Below are 15468 nucleotides of genomic sequence, written 5' to 3' on the forward strand. Positions count from 1 at the left end.
AGGAAGAAGGATTATCTTACGAGAAAGATGTACATCTCCTCACATAATCACTCATATGTAGCATAGCTTAGCTTAGTAATTAGCTTGGTAGAGGAGATGAGCATGCATTGAAGCTTGGCTCTTGGTTGGATTTGCATCCACATGCCAAGAGAGTGTTGATGTAGGCTTCTATCTCACAAGCTTGGAGTAGGTGATGAGTTCTCCATTAAAGCTTGGGAAGAGATAGTCTTCTCCTTCTTCACACATGAGCTTGTGTGAGTGTGTGCGTGTGATAATTCCTTGCAAAAATCAGCCCCCTCTCTCTCTTGGGCGAGCCCTCTTGCTAATTGCTCTTGCTGAAGCCTCATTGGCCCTCCCCAAGTCAAGCCAATTACAATTAAGCAGCATAAGTGATAACCTTCTGACATGTGTCCCCCTTTCCCCTTTTGTGAGAGCTTTAGGTAATTAAATAATTAAACTAAAATCTCATTGGACCCCTTTGCCTCCTAGCCAATAGGAATCAGGCAAGCCATGGGGCTCCTGAATGCTCATTGGACCCCTTGGGAGACTGCCCAATAGTCTTCTAGGAGACTTAATTCTCATTGGTTTCTTTTATTAAATGTTTTTAAATTAATTAAACTAGATTTACTCTAGCTTAATTCTCATTGGTCCACTTCAAGGGTCATCCAATAGAAATTGGGCACACCTTGTGGGCATCTGGCCTAGGGAGCTGACATGTGTCCCTCATTCCCTTTATGTAAAGGGAGCCTGTGTGTGTGTGTGTGTGGATTTCTCTCTCATCCCCTACCTTTAGGGCTCGCCCCCTCCCTTGTAGGGATGTGCAAAGACTTTTAGGGCACACACAAAGCATCCAATTTTCCCTAGGGTTGACCTTTGGACACAACCTTTGAATTTTGGAACCTTAGCATTTTGGAAGTCTTATTGGGCTGAACCTTAGGGTCTTTTTAGCCCATTGTTGCACATGGCTCTTTTGCAGATGTCCCCCCCCCCTTTGGATCCCTATTTTCCCTCCTTTGGATCCCTATTGTGGCCGGTCTGCTAGCTTAACCAATATTCTAGCTTTTTCTCCCCTGGCCTTCCCCACATTAAATGATCAGTTTAATATGAGAAAATCATTTAGGAGAATTAGATATTGATTATTATGATAGCTCTTGTCAAAAATCATTATGGAAAAGGTATGCTCATACTCAATGCCACACAAGGATACAATGATTTGTTCTAACATTCCTATCCGTCTCTCCACGTATCCATCCGCTTATTGAAATTTTAGTCGAGTTTTCCTAAGAGAAAGCTTTCCCCAACTTTCCCATACTCTTGGTTGCAATGGCAATTCCTGCCCCACGATCTAATATAAAAACCGTCTTTACTCTTTTGTACTCAGGTGGTAAGGTGGTGTTTCCTTCTTTGCCTTCACAAGAGTCACCCACTTTATTTACTAGTACTAGCTTTGTCTGTGGCTTCTTGAGTGAGGTTTCATCCATGTTGTTGTTTTGCAAGCTGGTCATGTGAAGGGATTTTCAACCCATATTTTCCAAGAATTTGCTCATTTGGCCCCGTAGATGTGGTCTAATTTTTAGCAAATCAGAGAGATAAATTGTGCACTGTATAGGAGAAGACATCAATTTGTGCAAACTCTTGGTATCCATCATTTTTGGTGTGGCTTTCCATTGATAAGGTACCATTTTAACCTCAAATTTTGTTTTGAGTTCTCCTATGAAAGATGGCAAAGTCTGTAGAGAGTGTGGTTTACTCTCTTCATATGTGACAAACCCGGCATCCTCATATAGAGATCATATATCCCCTAGGAAAAATTTGTGGTCCATGTTTGTTTCAAGGATAGGTGCTAATTGCAAGGTAGCACTACCATGTTTTTGGTTTTGATCGATTCCCATAAGGATTGTGACCACGGTTCTTCTACCTCCAGAATAGGCATCACTGCTTGTGAGCCCATCCCATCTGTGGTATTGGCTACTTTCCTTGTATCTAAAGGTGCCTCAACTCCCGACTCTTCCTAGTCTCTCTTTACAATACCGTGCCTTTCCATTTCTTGATTTTTTTAATGGATTAGCACCTCCATTTTTGGAGCATCTGGAGTATGTGGTTCCATAAGAGCTTGGGCCTTTTGGTAAGCTCCTTGCACATTTGCAACCTCTCTTTTTCATACCCTGGATGAGGATACATCAGCCATCTATGCTCTTGGGTTTGATTGAGTTTTAGCCTTGCATCATAGGCCTTCAAAATTTCATCTAAGGGTTCAAAGACTTTGTCCACCAAGACTGAACCTCCCGAGTTAGTCTTTGACACTTTAGGTCCTTTGCATTTTTCTTGCTTTGTTGCTCTCTTCTAAGATGTCCTTCTGTTTGATTTAGTTGAGTTTCCAAAGTAGCTTTGTCCTATAGTCTCTTTCAATTCATTTTGTCTCGTATGGATTTCCATGATTTTCTTCCTGTTCTCATCGATATGTTTTCAATTTCTATTTGGGGTGGCAATGTGGGTTCCTTAGCAAGTGAGTTTTTGGCAACTTCTTGAGCTTGAGATCCAATCATCACGTTTAAAGGAATGGCGGGTTCTACCTCGGATCTGCTTGAAAAAGGCATCACACCTACAACATTCATTGTTGTTTTCCCCTTGTAGTTTGGATTCTTAGCACATTTTTGGAGTAGATGGTCTCTCCCACAACGTTCACAGAATACAAATAGCTCTATTTGTGGACCCGTCTTTGGACAACTTCATGCCCAGTGGTCACCTCCACATTCATAGCATTGTTTCATATCTGGTAATGCAACCAATGGTTGTTCTTGTTTGGTAAGAATGTTCTTTGAACCATACTCCTGATTAGCTATGAACATAAACGTATTTTCATCCATGGAGTACCGATTCTTGTAGGTTGTATCACATGTGTTGGCTAAGTGTAGTTGACTACAACTCTACCATCATTCAGAAGAGGTGTTTTTTGCCCTAGCACATGTTGTGGCTTTGGCTAGTGCTACACCAGGGAGTGGGATGATCCCCTCCACAAGTATTACATCTCCTCAATTGAGGTTGTCGTACATTCAAGTTCTATTTTTAGCCTTGGTTTATTCTTCTAATCACCCCCTTGACCACTTGATCAATGATTGGTTCCCAAGGAGTTTGAACATCTTGCTTTGTTGCAGGATCACTCTTCAAAGAAGAGGCACTACTAGTTGCGTTATCTGTATCTTCACTCACCTCTTCGTTATGCTAAAACGTCATGCATCCTTTCAATTGTAGGTCTTTTTTTAGAGTCTCATCCTTTAAGACATCAATGAAGAGAATTGAAAATATATGATCTTGCGGCAGCTCTCTCACAGGACATCTTTCAATGTATTGTTTGAATTGAAGTAGAGCTTCCTTCACTCTCTCATTCTTTTTCCATTTGAAAGCATAGATTTGGGACACTATGTTGTGTTTGATCCCTCTTTTTGAGAATTACTCCACAAATTCTTGTAAGAGTTGTGCTATATTGAGAAAAACATCTCTATTTAGTCAAGGCTATTCCTTTCAATGTCAATCCAAATCCCTCATACTGAGTATGGAAATCTGCAACCTCTTCAACCCTCAAAACTTGTTTGAAGAGTGAGACATGAGCATATGGATTCCCTAACCCATTGTACTTTGGCTTGACACATTGAGCCACTTGATATGGTCTTAATGTTGTGGTTCAATCACTAATCTAACCAATTTGTGGTCTCTTGGAAAGATGTCTCTAGCTCTCACCTTTCGTCTTTGAGAAAATCTTGGTCACATGTTTTGGCATGATTTTTGAGTGAAAGTAAGTAGAGATCGGAGTACCCTTGTATGCATACCTCTCTAGGTCAATTGGATCGACAAGTATGTACTCACATCTATACTTATCTATGATCAAAACTTGAACTTTATGGGCATCTGTAAACGTGAATGCATGAAGATTCTTATGGAATGGCATCTCTCCAGCATAGGGTTTTACACGCTTGTAGAAGATATATTGGTTCCTATTTGTGAATATTTATATGCACTCATCAGTGTAATTTGTAAGCACTCTCATGGATTCATTGGATTTGATGAATCTCACATTTGGTTTCTTGATCAAAGGATGCCTCTCCTCTAGGTATTTCCCAATCCCACTGTTGAAGGCATTGCAACATTTTTCATGTCTCTGAGTGGAGTAGAAAAACCTGGTGGTGGATGATTTGTCATAACAAAAGGCTATCTCAAAACTCTCAAGATAGTCCTTAACAAGCCCTCATTGGCTTAATGCAATTTGTCCACTTTTGCCCCTGATCAGGTCTCTCAGGAGTCAAAAATTTGTAACCTTGCTGGTTTGTGGAAATTAGTTTTGGGTACACTAAAATTATGGGTCCTATTGCTTGCAAACTTTCTTCTTGACTATACCTTACTCAATTTGAGGTTGTTTATCAAAAGTTAGAGAAATTTCAGTGATTTGTACTTGAAACGACACTCAAGCTAGTCTCAGGACCAGAACAAAGGAACTTTGGCTTGTATCTTGGTCTCCCGAAGGTATTTTTAGCTCAAACTTGAGATTTGGGATATCCTCAAGTATGTATACAAGATCATCAAGTCAGATACCCCCACTATACTAAGGTACATGGATCATGATCCATGTTCTTTTTTTTTTCAAAATTCTCTCAAATTTTGACAGTATGTAGACAAGGTCATATGCAGGCTTTGTACCAATTTTCATCAAATTTTGAGGTTGAGGTACATGGATTGTGATGCATGTTTAGCCACATCTGGACTTGAACCACATATGTCCACAAGATAAATCTCAAATCTTTGTGAATTTGGACTTGTTTTGATAGATAAAATTCTCATTATTGCACTGCAGTTTTTAGTATGTCTCACAGTTTTTATCACGGATGTACTTGTCAAATATCAGTCCCAAATGTCAAAAAAGGTACATGGATCACGATCCATGTTTGACATCATTTTTTCATGAATTGTGTGTTTGTATACTAGCAATGCCCACATCTCTCAGTTTTACCAACACAATATATGATGCACAGTTTGTAGGGCCCCCATATGAGGAAAAGCCAATGAGGCAGATATATTTGGTGGATTCCAGTTTTACATGCTGATGAGATCTCTATTTGTGATCGTGGATGGTACGGAGAAAATTCAGGGCCAACTTTGGGGGCCTCTCCCCGAAATATTCCTTTTCGCCGAAAAAGCTTGGCCAAACGACGCCATAAGACAATCGAAAAATGGCTGTCCGGTGGCTGGTGGTCCATGGTCTTTGGCCGGTGGCCGGGTTTCCTTGGAGGACTTGTCTACCCAAAAGCAGCTACACATTGGACTTGGCTATCTAAAGGTGGCTACACATGGGCGTTTAGAGGCTCCCTTACATCTATATAAGGAGGCCTTCTCATCAATAATGCAATAGAATGGTGTGCACACTTGACACACACAACACATCTTTGTTGAAGGATTGGTAGTCCCTTGTATTCCTACTTGCTCTAGTTGTCTAAATTGCCATCTAAGCTCTACCTTGAGAGCGCATGGGTGGATGACGCCATCACTTTGTAATAGTATAGTAATCTAAAGTTTTTGATTTTCCACTAATCTACTTTGCATCGTATATCTCTCTATTCTCCTTGCTACTAGATCCTTATTGTATTTCACATTTCTTACATTGTGTTATGCTGGTTCTCTATTCCCTTTAGAAGAAAAATATCACCCCTTTTTGAATTTGGATCCAAAAAGTAGAAAAATCCCAAATTTAGGGTTTAGGGTGCCTGTTTTGTTGTTTTTGCCCTAACTATAGATTTTGATGTGATTTTTGAGTTTTTCTTTCAAGCAAACTTGATGAGAGCAATGTCCCATTGATGCACATTGCAACTGGTCAATTTCTTGCAAAATTGGTATTTGAGGTACTTGGATCGTGAAAACATATCTATATCTGGGCCCTTATAAATGAATCCAGGTGTGCACCATATGTGAGGCATGCCACTTGCAATTAAATGGATCGGTATTAAACCTTTGGTCAACCTCTATTTGTGATGATCTGTATGCGGTTCTTGCTACCACTGCTCTATGCGTGTTGGACTACTTTCCTCATGTGCTTTTCTTTATGCACAAGCGTTACCCACACACACACACACACACACACACACACACACACACACACACACACACACACACACACACACACACACACACACACACACACACACACACACACACAAACACACACCCTTATGTGAGCTTCATACACGGTCTCGGGTGCTTCTTGGCATGCTGCACCTGTCTTCAATCATCTTGGACTTGCTTGCAATAGATACCCCTCTACTAGCACATGCAAATGTAGTTCTCTAGTTTGGTGTACCTTATGTGAGCTTCACACACGATCTCGGGTGCTTCTTGGCATGCTACACCTGTCTTCAATCATCTTGGACTTGCTTGCAATAGATACCCCTCTGCTAGCACATGCAGAGGTAGTTCTCTAGTTTTGTGTACCCTATCAACTCATCGCACGAACATGCAATGAGGTTCTTTCATGAAGGATGACCGATGAACTCTCACCCTCTCTCGATGTGTCTCTTTTGGCCTTGGCTTGAAAAAATCGGCTCTCTCAATGGTCAGTAGGCCTAAACTGCAACAACTTGCTCTCTATCTACCATACGGGTAATATGCTACAACCGTCTACACAGGTAGGTGCCCATGCACCTATTTAGAATCTCGTCATGATTGATGTTCATGCTTTGTAAAGTGTATTTTGTGTTGAACAAACTAATGTATACATATATTACATGTGAATATTTTTTTAAGCTCAATGCTTCTAAAAGTTGGGAGTTTTGTAGGAAAATTGATTTATGTTGTGCATAAGATGTTGGGGCTGATGGTGTGTGTGTGTGTGTGTGCTCAAGGAGGTTTGTGTGTGTGTGCAGACATAGCTTACACAGCTAGAGAGAGAAGTACACACACTTTTGAAATGGTAGACTCAATACACAAAAAGGGGCTAATAAAACTTTTGCATAGTGTATTTATAACATAGGTTGGGCCTTTATTTATGTACAAAGCTGGAGTGGCTATCCGACTGATGACTCTCCATGTGGCCCTTCCTTCTTAGAAGCTTACAACTCATAGGCTAAATGTCAATAGAAAAATGTATGCACATGTAGAGGTGTTTTCCATAATCGCTGAAGCAGGACATGCCTATCTCAACAATCCTCCCCTTAGGCATGGACTATATTGAATGAAGCTGGATCAAGACCTAAAAGACACACAGGCTAATAGTCACATAGACCAAGGTAGTCACAAAGACTATAGTCACACAGATTGAGTGGTCTCATCATATGGTGTCTCACAGACTAAGAAATCCTCCCCTTAAACAAAGAAGGTAGAAGACCATCCATTTTACAGTACATCAGTATACTTGCAAAAGTAATCGGGGGTGGCACACACATGGAGAAAATTCTCTACTTGTTGAACTGCATCGTTGTCCTCTTCTTCTGCAAGATTGACTCTAGTTTTGTCTTTGTTGTTGCTTCCTTGTCATTTTGATGGTGGGTGACCTTTGATGCTGCAATGCTCGGCTACAATACTTGTTCTTGTAACAGTCCTTGGAGAAGTGTCCAAGCTTGCCACACTCATAACACTTGTTTATTTAATCTAGGTGATGATGATGATGATGTAAAATAAGCTCCTCCCACTGATTCAAATTTCTTCTTATTTTTCTTTTCTTCTTCATAAATTGCCCCTGTAACATATTGTAGAGAAGGTATGGGTTCTTTTTGCTCTAAGACTGTGACTATGTTGTCAAAACTTTTAGGTAGAGAACTCAGGATTACAATGTCTTGATCTTCTTCCGGGACTTGGCATTGAATGTAAGTGAGCTGCGTGATTATGCTCATTAGTCTCCTAAGAAGTCTTGAAACATCCTCCTCTTGAAGCATAGTAAGTTTATAAATATTTTTCTTTAAGCTAATCTTACTTTGCTTTTGTTTAGCACCAAAGTTATGCTCCAGAGTATCCCATGCTTGGATTGTGGTGCAACTATCTGTAAAGTGTACATAATTATCGTGGAGTGATGTGATAATTATGCCGAGTGCTTGTTCATCTTTAGCTTGTGCTTGTGCGATTTGGGCCCTACTGAGAGTGCCTTCAACACAAGTGGATGGTTCGCTTACTCTCGGTTTTACAACATACCATATCTATTTTTTCATGAGGTATCCATGTAGCTTTGTCTGCCATGTATGGGAACTGTCCCCATTAAATTTTTCAATCCCTGTTTCTCCCATGGTGCAAAATGGTTATACAAACGAAGGGACTTGGTCTTACCAGTAGAGAGACTCTCTCTATGGAAGTGTATTTCCCTGTACACAATGATCGGAAGCCAAAATTGTGAAGTCACTCTTCACGTGCGTGAAGCCCCTCTTCACAAGTGGTGATTAAATTATGTGTGTGGAAGTGTGTGTGTGTGTGTGCCTTGGAAAATCACGCTTTGAAGTTTGAACAACTTGGAAGCTTGATCGAATACAAATCAACCATAATATATTGACTATGTCGAGGTTGGTGACAAAGTCGAGTGCGTTGTCGATGTCGAGCTTGGCTGCCACTTCAAGTGTGCATAAACTTGCGGGTTCTAATCAACAAAAAGATTATCATGGGAGCTTTGCAAATTCTTGCCAGAGCTATGTAGTATGTTGGTGTAAAGCTCCACTAGCCAATCAAAGGCTCAAAAGGCTACTATAATTTTAAAAAAGGCACTATGTACACAGAAAGCGAGACCTGAGATGAGCAGTTTCCGCCCAAAGCGATGTGGGTTGATCTTGAAGCCATTTCGTGGTAAGGTATTGCAAGAGGGGTCATTTTTGAGCAGAGACTACATCCACGCAGGGGCTGATCGGTGAAACTCCAAGTCCGGAAAGAGATTTTGAAGCGAAGCCAAAGCCGTCAAATGAGGTGATAAGCTGAAATTTTCATCTTTGCATGACCCAAAGTTGCAAGAGAGAGCGCCTTAGTGAAGGAAAAACATCCGTAAGCTTGGATTGAAGCAACTTCAAGCCATGCTCTCAATTTTCTTCGATTAAGGGGCTGATTTGGGCTTCTTTATCACCTTCTAGTCAGTGATAAATGCACTTGAAAATCCGCAAATTGGGCTTCTGTGTGATGCTAATAGGATTTCTAAGTTTGTCGTGATGCTCACTGGCTCATATACCAGTTGTTGGGGCTAATGGTGTGTGTGTTAAGTATGGAGCCTGATTTACCCTTGTAATTTTCTGTGGTAAAAGCGCACATTTGTAAGGCCCCCATTATGAGGAGAAGCCATCGTGCGTGAAGGAAAATCACTCACCGGAAACCAAAATTTTCACGGACAAGAATCAGGGGCAACTTTAAAGGCCCGCCCCCGAGACTTTTTTTCGCCGGAATATTCTTTTTCGCCGGAATATTATGGCCGGATGGTAGCCGGAAAGTGGTCGGAAATTAACCGGTCGGTTGGCCGGTGGCCGGTAGTCAATGGCCGACGGCCGGTGGTCGGAAGTCAACGGCCGGTGGCCGATGGTCGGAAGTCAATGGCCGGTGGCCGGTGGCCGGTGGCCGAATTCAAAAGCGGACTTGTCTTCTCAAGGGCGGCCACACATGGGCGGATTGGAGGGTCCGATTTGGACTTATTCGCACAAGGGCGGCTACACATGGCTGTCTCTCATAAGAGAGGGCAGCCCTTTTGGCCTATAAAAGGAGGCCATTTCTACACACATTTCATAGTGTGAAGTTGATGCAACAAGGTGAGTGTGAGGTGGTGAGAGTGAAGCAAGGCGGGAGCTCCATTAAGGGTATAATCCCTTTTGTAAACTACTTCTTGTTTTGAAGTACTAAAGCTATTGAGTGGCTGCTTTCCCGTGGACGTAGCCCACATTGGGTGAACCACGTATATCATGTGTACTCTCTCTCTCTCTCTCTACTCTATAATCTCGTGTGTATAAATCTGTCTCTCTCCATTAAGTAATCTACTCTATTATCTATTTAGCTACGTCTTATTTCCTAACAACTGGTATCAGAGCAAGGTTTGCTCGTAGCTAAATTATCTCAAGGAAAGGATTCCTTGAATTGAGTGGGAGTAATGGCAAAGGAGAATCTTGAATTGAGTGGGAGTAATGGCAGAGGAAGGGAGGCTCAAGATTGAGAAGTTCAACGACAAAAACTACTAGCATTGGAAGATGCAGATTGAAGACTATCTCTACCAGAAGGACCTCTATTTGCCACTAGGCGGTCTTGCGAAGAAGCCCGCAACAATGGAAGATGAAGCATGGATTGTCCTTGATCGAAAGGCACTGGGAACAATCTGGTTAAGCTTGGCGTCAACGGTGGCCTTCAATGTTTCAGAGATGAAGACCATGGAGGACTTGATGAAGTCACTTGACGACTTCTACGAGAAACCATCGGCATCCAATAAGGTATTTCTTATGAAGCGCTTGTTCAATCTAAAGATGGCAGAGAATGGTTCAGTTGCAGAACACCTAAATGACTTTAACACAAACATAAGTCAACTTCGATCAGTGAAAATCAATTTCAATGACGAAGTGCGAGCTCTCCTTATACTATCATCTCTACCGGATAGTTGGGACAGCCTTGTAATGGCTGTAAGTAATTCTATCTCTGGCACAAATACTCTTAAGTTTGATGATGTTGTGGGTGTTCTCCTAAGCGAGGAAATGCGAAGGAGAAGCACAGGAGAATCATCAAGTGCTGCACTATCAGTGGAAACAAGAGGAAGGCTTAAGGAGAGGTTCAAAAACCAAAAGGGTCCTGATCGCTCAAGGCGTAGCAAGTCACGCACAAAGTCAGTTCTTGAATGTTGGAACTGCGGCAAGAAGGGCCACATCAAGAAGGATTGCTGGTCCAAGAAGAAGAAGGAGACAGAGTCTCAAGACAACAAGCCAACATCGGAGGCCAATGTGGCAGGTAAAGTAGAGCAAGATGCTCTAATTCTCTCATTAGACAATGTATCTAATTCCTGGATAGTAGATTCCGGGGCTTCATTCCATGCGACACCACACAAGCAACATTTCCAAGACTATACCAAAGGTAATTTTGGGTATGTATACTTGGGAGATGATGAAGCTTGTGAGATTGTCGGCAAAGGTACAGTTTCTGTCAAAACTGCTAACGGAAATGAATGGAAGCTTAAAGATGTTAGGCATGTTCCTTCTCTTCGCAAAAAATTGATCTCTACAGGACAATTGGACGATGAAGGTCACAACATTGCATTCGGAAACAAACGGTGGAAGATCTCAAAGGGATCTTTGGTGGTTGCCAAGGGTGAAAAAGTCGGTACACTTTACTTGTGTACTGTTAGCACGCAACCTTCAGCTTGTGCAGCAACTACAGAAGTTGACAGTGCGGTGTGGCACTACCGACTTGGGCATATGAGTGCCAAAGGAATGCAAATCCTTCAAATAAAGAAGCTTCTACCAGGTTTGAAAGAAGTGGACTTAGAGTTCTGTGAAGATTGTGTTTATGGTAAACAAAAGAGGGTAGAATTTCAAAAACCAGGAAATGAAAGAAAAAATAAAAAACTTGAGCTGGTTCATTCTGATGTTTGGGGTCCTGCAAGTACACCATCACTTGGTGGCTCATTGTACTATGTAACATTCATAGACGATGCGACTAGAAAAACATGGGTTTATGTCATGAAGAATAAATCCGATGTATTTTCCATATTTCAAAGGTGGAAAGCCTTTGTGGAGAATGAAACAGGTACCAAGGTTAAATGCATCAGATCCGACAATGGAGGCGAAAGTTGCAGCCAAGATTTTGAAAGCTTTTGTGCTAGCAATGGCATTTGGAGGCAAAGGACAACCCCAAGGACACCTCAACAAAATGGGATTTCAGAAAGGATGAATAGGACAATCATGGAACGAGCACGAAGCATGCAACTACATGCAGGCCTACAGCTTGAGCTTTGGGCGGAATCTGTAAGTACGTCTGTGTACTTAATCAATCGGTCACCCTCAACGGCATTGGATGGGGGAGTTCCAGAAGAGGCATGGACAGGTAAACCGGTGAATTATGCATTTCTCAAAGTGTTTGAGTGTGAGGCTTTCATGCACATAGATAGAAGCCTAAGATCAAAGTTAGATGCAAAGTCCAAAAAGTGTTTCTTCATTGGCTATGGAGAAGGAGACTTTGGGTATCGCCTATGGAATCCTGAAGATGGTAAAATCTTAAGGAGTAGGGATGTAATTTTTAACGAACAAAATATGTACAAAGATTACTTGGAAAGAAAACAAACAAAAGAAACAGGTGATGAGTACATGGAGCTTGAGGATAGTGAAGACTCAAAGACTGCAAACGGTGACAATGTGCAACAACGTCAACCAAATGAGGAGCCTCAACCTATTCCCCGAAGATCTACAAGAGCAAGTAGACCTCCAGAAAGGTTTGTTCCTTCCTTCAACCATCTCTTGATCTCAGATTCTGGAGAGCCGGAATCATATGAAGAAGCTATGCAACATGAATCCAAAGAAGAATGGACGAAGAGCATGCAAGTGGAGATGGACTCACTACATCGCAACCAAACATGGGAGTTGGTTGAGTTGCCTAAAGGTAAGCGGGCACTTCAAAACAAATGGGTGTACAAGCTAAAGGAAGAAGAAGGTGGGAAGAAAAGGCTTGTCTTAAGCCTTGTGGCTGCTCATGATCTAAATCTCGAGCAAATGGATGTAAATACGGCATTCCCTCACGGTGACTTAGAGGAGGAAATCTACATGCTTCAACCAAAGGGGTATGAAGTAAAAGGTAAGGAGAAAATGGTTTGAAGATTAAAGAAGAGCTTGTATGGTTTAAAGCAAGCATCAAGACAATGGTACTTGAAGTTTGATCGATGGATGTTGGATCATGAATTCACAAGGTGCAACTCGGATCACTGTGTCTACACGGAGAATTTGGGAGATGGAAAATTCATCATCCTAATGTTGTATGTTGATGACATGTTGATTGCAAGTGCTAACATGCAGAACATCAAAGACCTAAAAGAGGAGTTGTCCAAATCTTTTTCAATGAAAGATTTAGGTGCTGCAAAGAGGATACTTGGTATGAAAATATCAAGGGACAGGACGAAGAAGACAATAAAGCTATCTCAAGAAGATTACATCAAGAAGGTACTAGAAAGGTTTGCAATGCAAAATGCAAAACCAGTTTCTACACCTTTGGCTGGTCATTTTAAACTAACGAAGGATATGTGTCCAAAGACACAAGAGGAGATAGCCTATATGTCTAAAGTTCCATATGCTGCAGCGGTAGGTTCTATAATGTATGCTATGGTCTGGACAAGGCCAGACATTGCACATGCAGTGGGAGTTGTGAGTAGGTTCATGGACAACCCAGGTAAAGAGCATTGGCAAGCTGTGAAGTGGATACTTAGGTATCTAAAAGGGACAACAACAAATGCTTTGTATTTTGGAGGAACTGATATTTTTCTAGAAGGGTATGCTGATGCAGATATGGAAGGTGACAAAGATACTCGAAGGAGCACTATTGGCTATGTGTTCACGGTTGGAGGCACAACAGTAAGCTGGGCTTCAAAGCTGCAGAAAGTGGTTTCACTTTCTACCACGGAAGCAGAGTATGTAGCAATGACGGAGGCAAGCAAAGAAATTCTGTGGCTTCACAGATTCTTAGAAGAGCTTGGATTTAAACAAGACAATTGTGTCTTGTACAGTGATAGCCAAAGCGCTATCCATCTTGTGAAGAACTCAGCCTTTCATTCAAGGACAAAGCACATTGAGGTGAGATATCACTTCATACACACTCTTTTGGAAGAGGGACAACTAAAGCTAGGAAAGGTGCATACAAGTGAAAATCCTGCAGACATGTTTACAAAGGTGGTCAACAAGGAGAAGTTGATCTTTTGCTCATCTTCAATCGGCATTCAAGGATAAGAAGCCAGAATGGAAAGCAATCACAGGTTTGGTTTGGAGATCAGTCTCCAAGTGGGAGATTGTTAAGTATGGAGCCTAATTTACCCTTGTAATTTTCTGTGGTAAAAGCGCACATTTGTAAGGCCCCCATTATGAGGAGAAGCCATCGTGCGTGAAGGAAAATCACTCACCGGAAACCAAAATTTTCACGGACAAGAATCAGGGGCAACTTTAAAGGCCCGCCCCCGAGACTTTTTTTTCCGCCGGAATATTATGGCCGGACGGCGGCCGGAAAGTGGTCGGAAAACAACCGGTCGGTTGGCCGGTGGTCGGTAGTCAATGGCCGATGGCCGGTGGTCGGAAGTCAATGGCTGGTGGCCGGTGGCCGAATTCAATGGCCGATGGCCGAATTCAAAAGCGGACTTGTCTTCTCAAGGGCGGCCACACATGGGCGGATTGGAGGGTACGATTTGGACTTATTCGCACAACGGCGGCTACACATGGCTGTCTCTCATAAGAGAGGGCAGCCCTTTTGGCCTATAAAAGGAGGCCATTTCTACACACATTTCATAGTGTGAAGTTGATGCAACAAGGTGAGTGTGAGGTGGTGAGAGTGAAGCAAGGCGGGAGCTCCATTAAGGGTATAATCCCTTTTGTAAACTACTTCTTGTTTTGAAGTACTAAAGCCATTGAGTGGCTGCTTTCCCGTGGACGTAGCCCACATTGGGTGAACCACGTATATCAGGTGTACTCTCTCTCTCTCTCTCTCTACTCTATAATCTCGTGTATATAAATCTGTCTCTCTCCATTAAGTAATCTACTCAATTATCTATTTAGCTACGTCTTATTTCCTAACAGTGTGTGTGCTCAAGGAGGTTTGTGTGTGTGTGTGTGTGTGTGCAAACATAGCTTACACAATTAGAGAGAGAAGTACACACACTTTTGAAAAGGTAGACTCAATACACAAAAAGGGGCTAATAATACTTTTGCATAGTGTATTTACAACATAGGCTTGGGCTTTATTTATGTACAAAGCTAGAGTATCTATCAGGCTGATGAATCTCCATGTAGCCCTTCTTAGAAGCTTACAACTCATAGGCTAAATGTCAATAGCAAAAGGTATGTACATGTAGAGGTGTTTCCCATATAGTCGCTGAAGAAGGACATGCCTATCTCAACATAAGAAACATAGAAATTATACCTATCTCATCTATGGTACTGTGGGTTTGTCAAGATGTCTTCGCCTTAAACATCCCGTGGAGAATCTCGAGAAAAATGGCACCATTTTTTAAGAATAGCTCATTCTAAAGAGGAAAGGATACCCAAATTGGGCTGAGATTACGTGAGGATTCTAGAATATCATGAAGTATGATAATCAACATAAAGTTAACTAAACTTTGACTTTCTTGGGAACCTTCCGAGGAGATTTTTTGATTAGCAAACATTGAGGTTCTTTAGAGAACAATGTGGAAATGAAAAGTATAGATTGTGGTGACTTTATTTGATTAATTTTCTTTTAGTGAATTGAAGTAGCTATGGAATATCCATGATTGAGTTTTTCTTTCCCAATGGTGGCACCTTTACAAAA

This window comes from Adiantum capillus-veneris, chromosome 6 (assembly GCF_014529385.1).
Source record: "Adiantum capillus-veneris isolate H3 chromosome 6, ASM1452938v2, whole genome shotgun sequence".
Taxonomy (NCBI): domain Eukaryota; kingdom Viridiplantae; phylum Streptophyta; class Polypodiopsida; order Polypodiales; family Pteridaceae; genus Adiantum; species Adiantum capillus-veneris.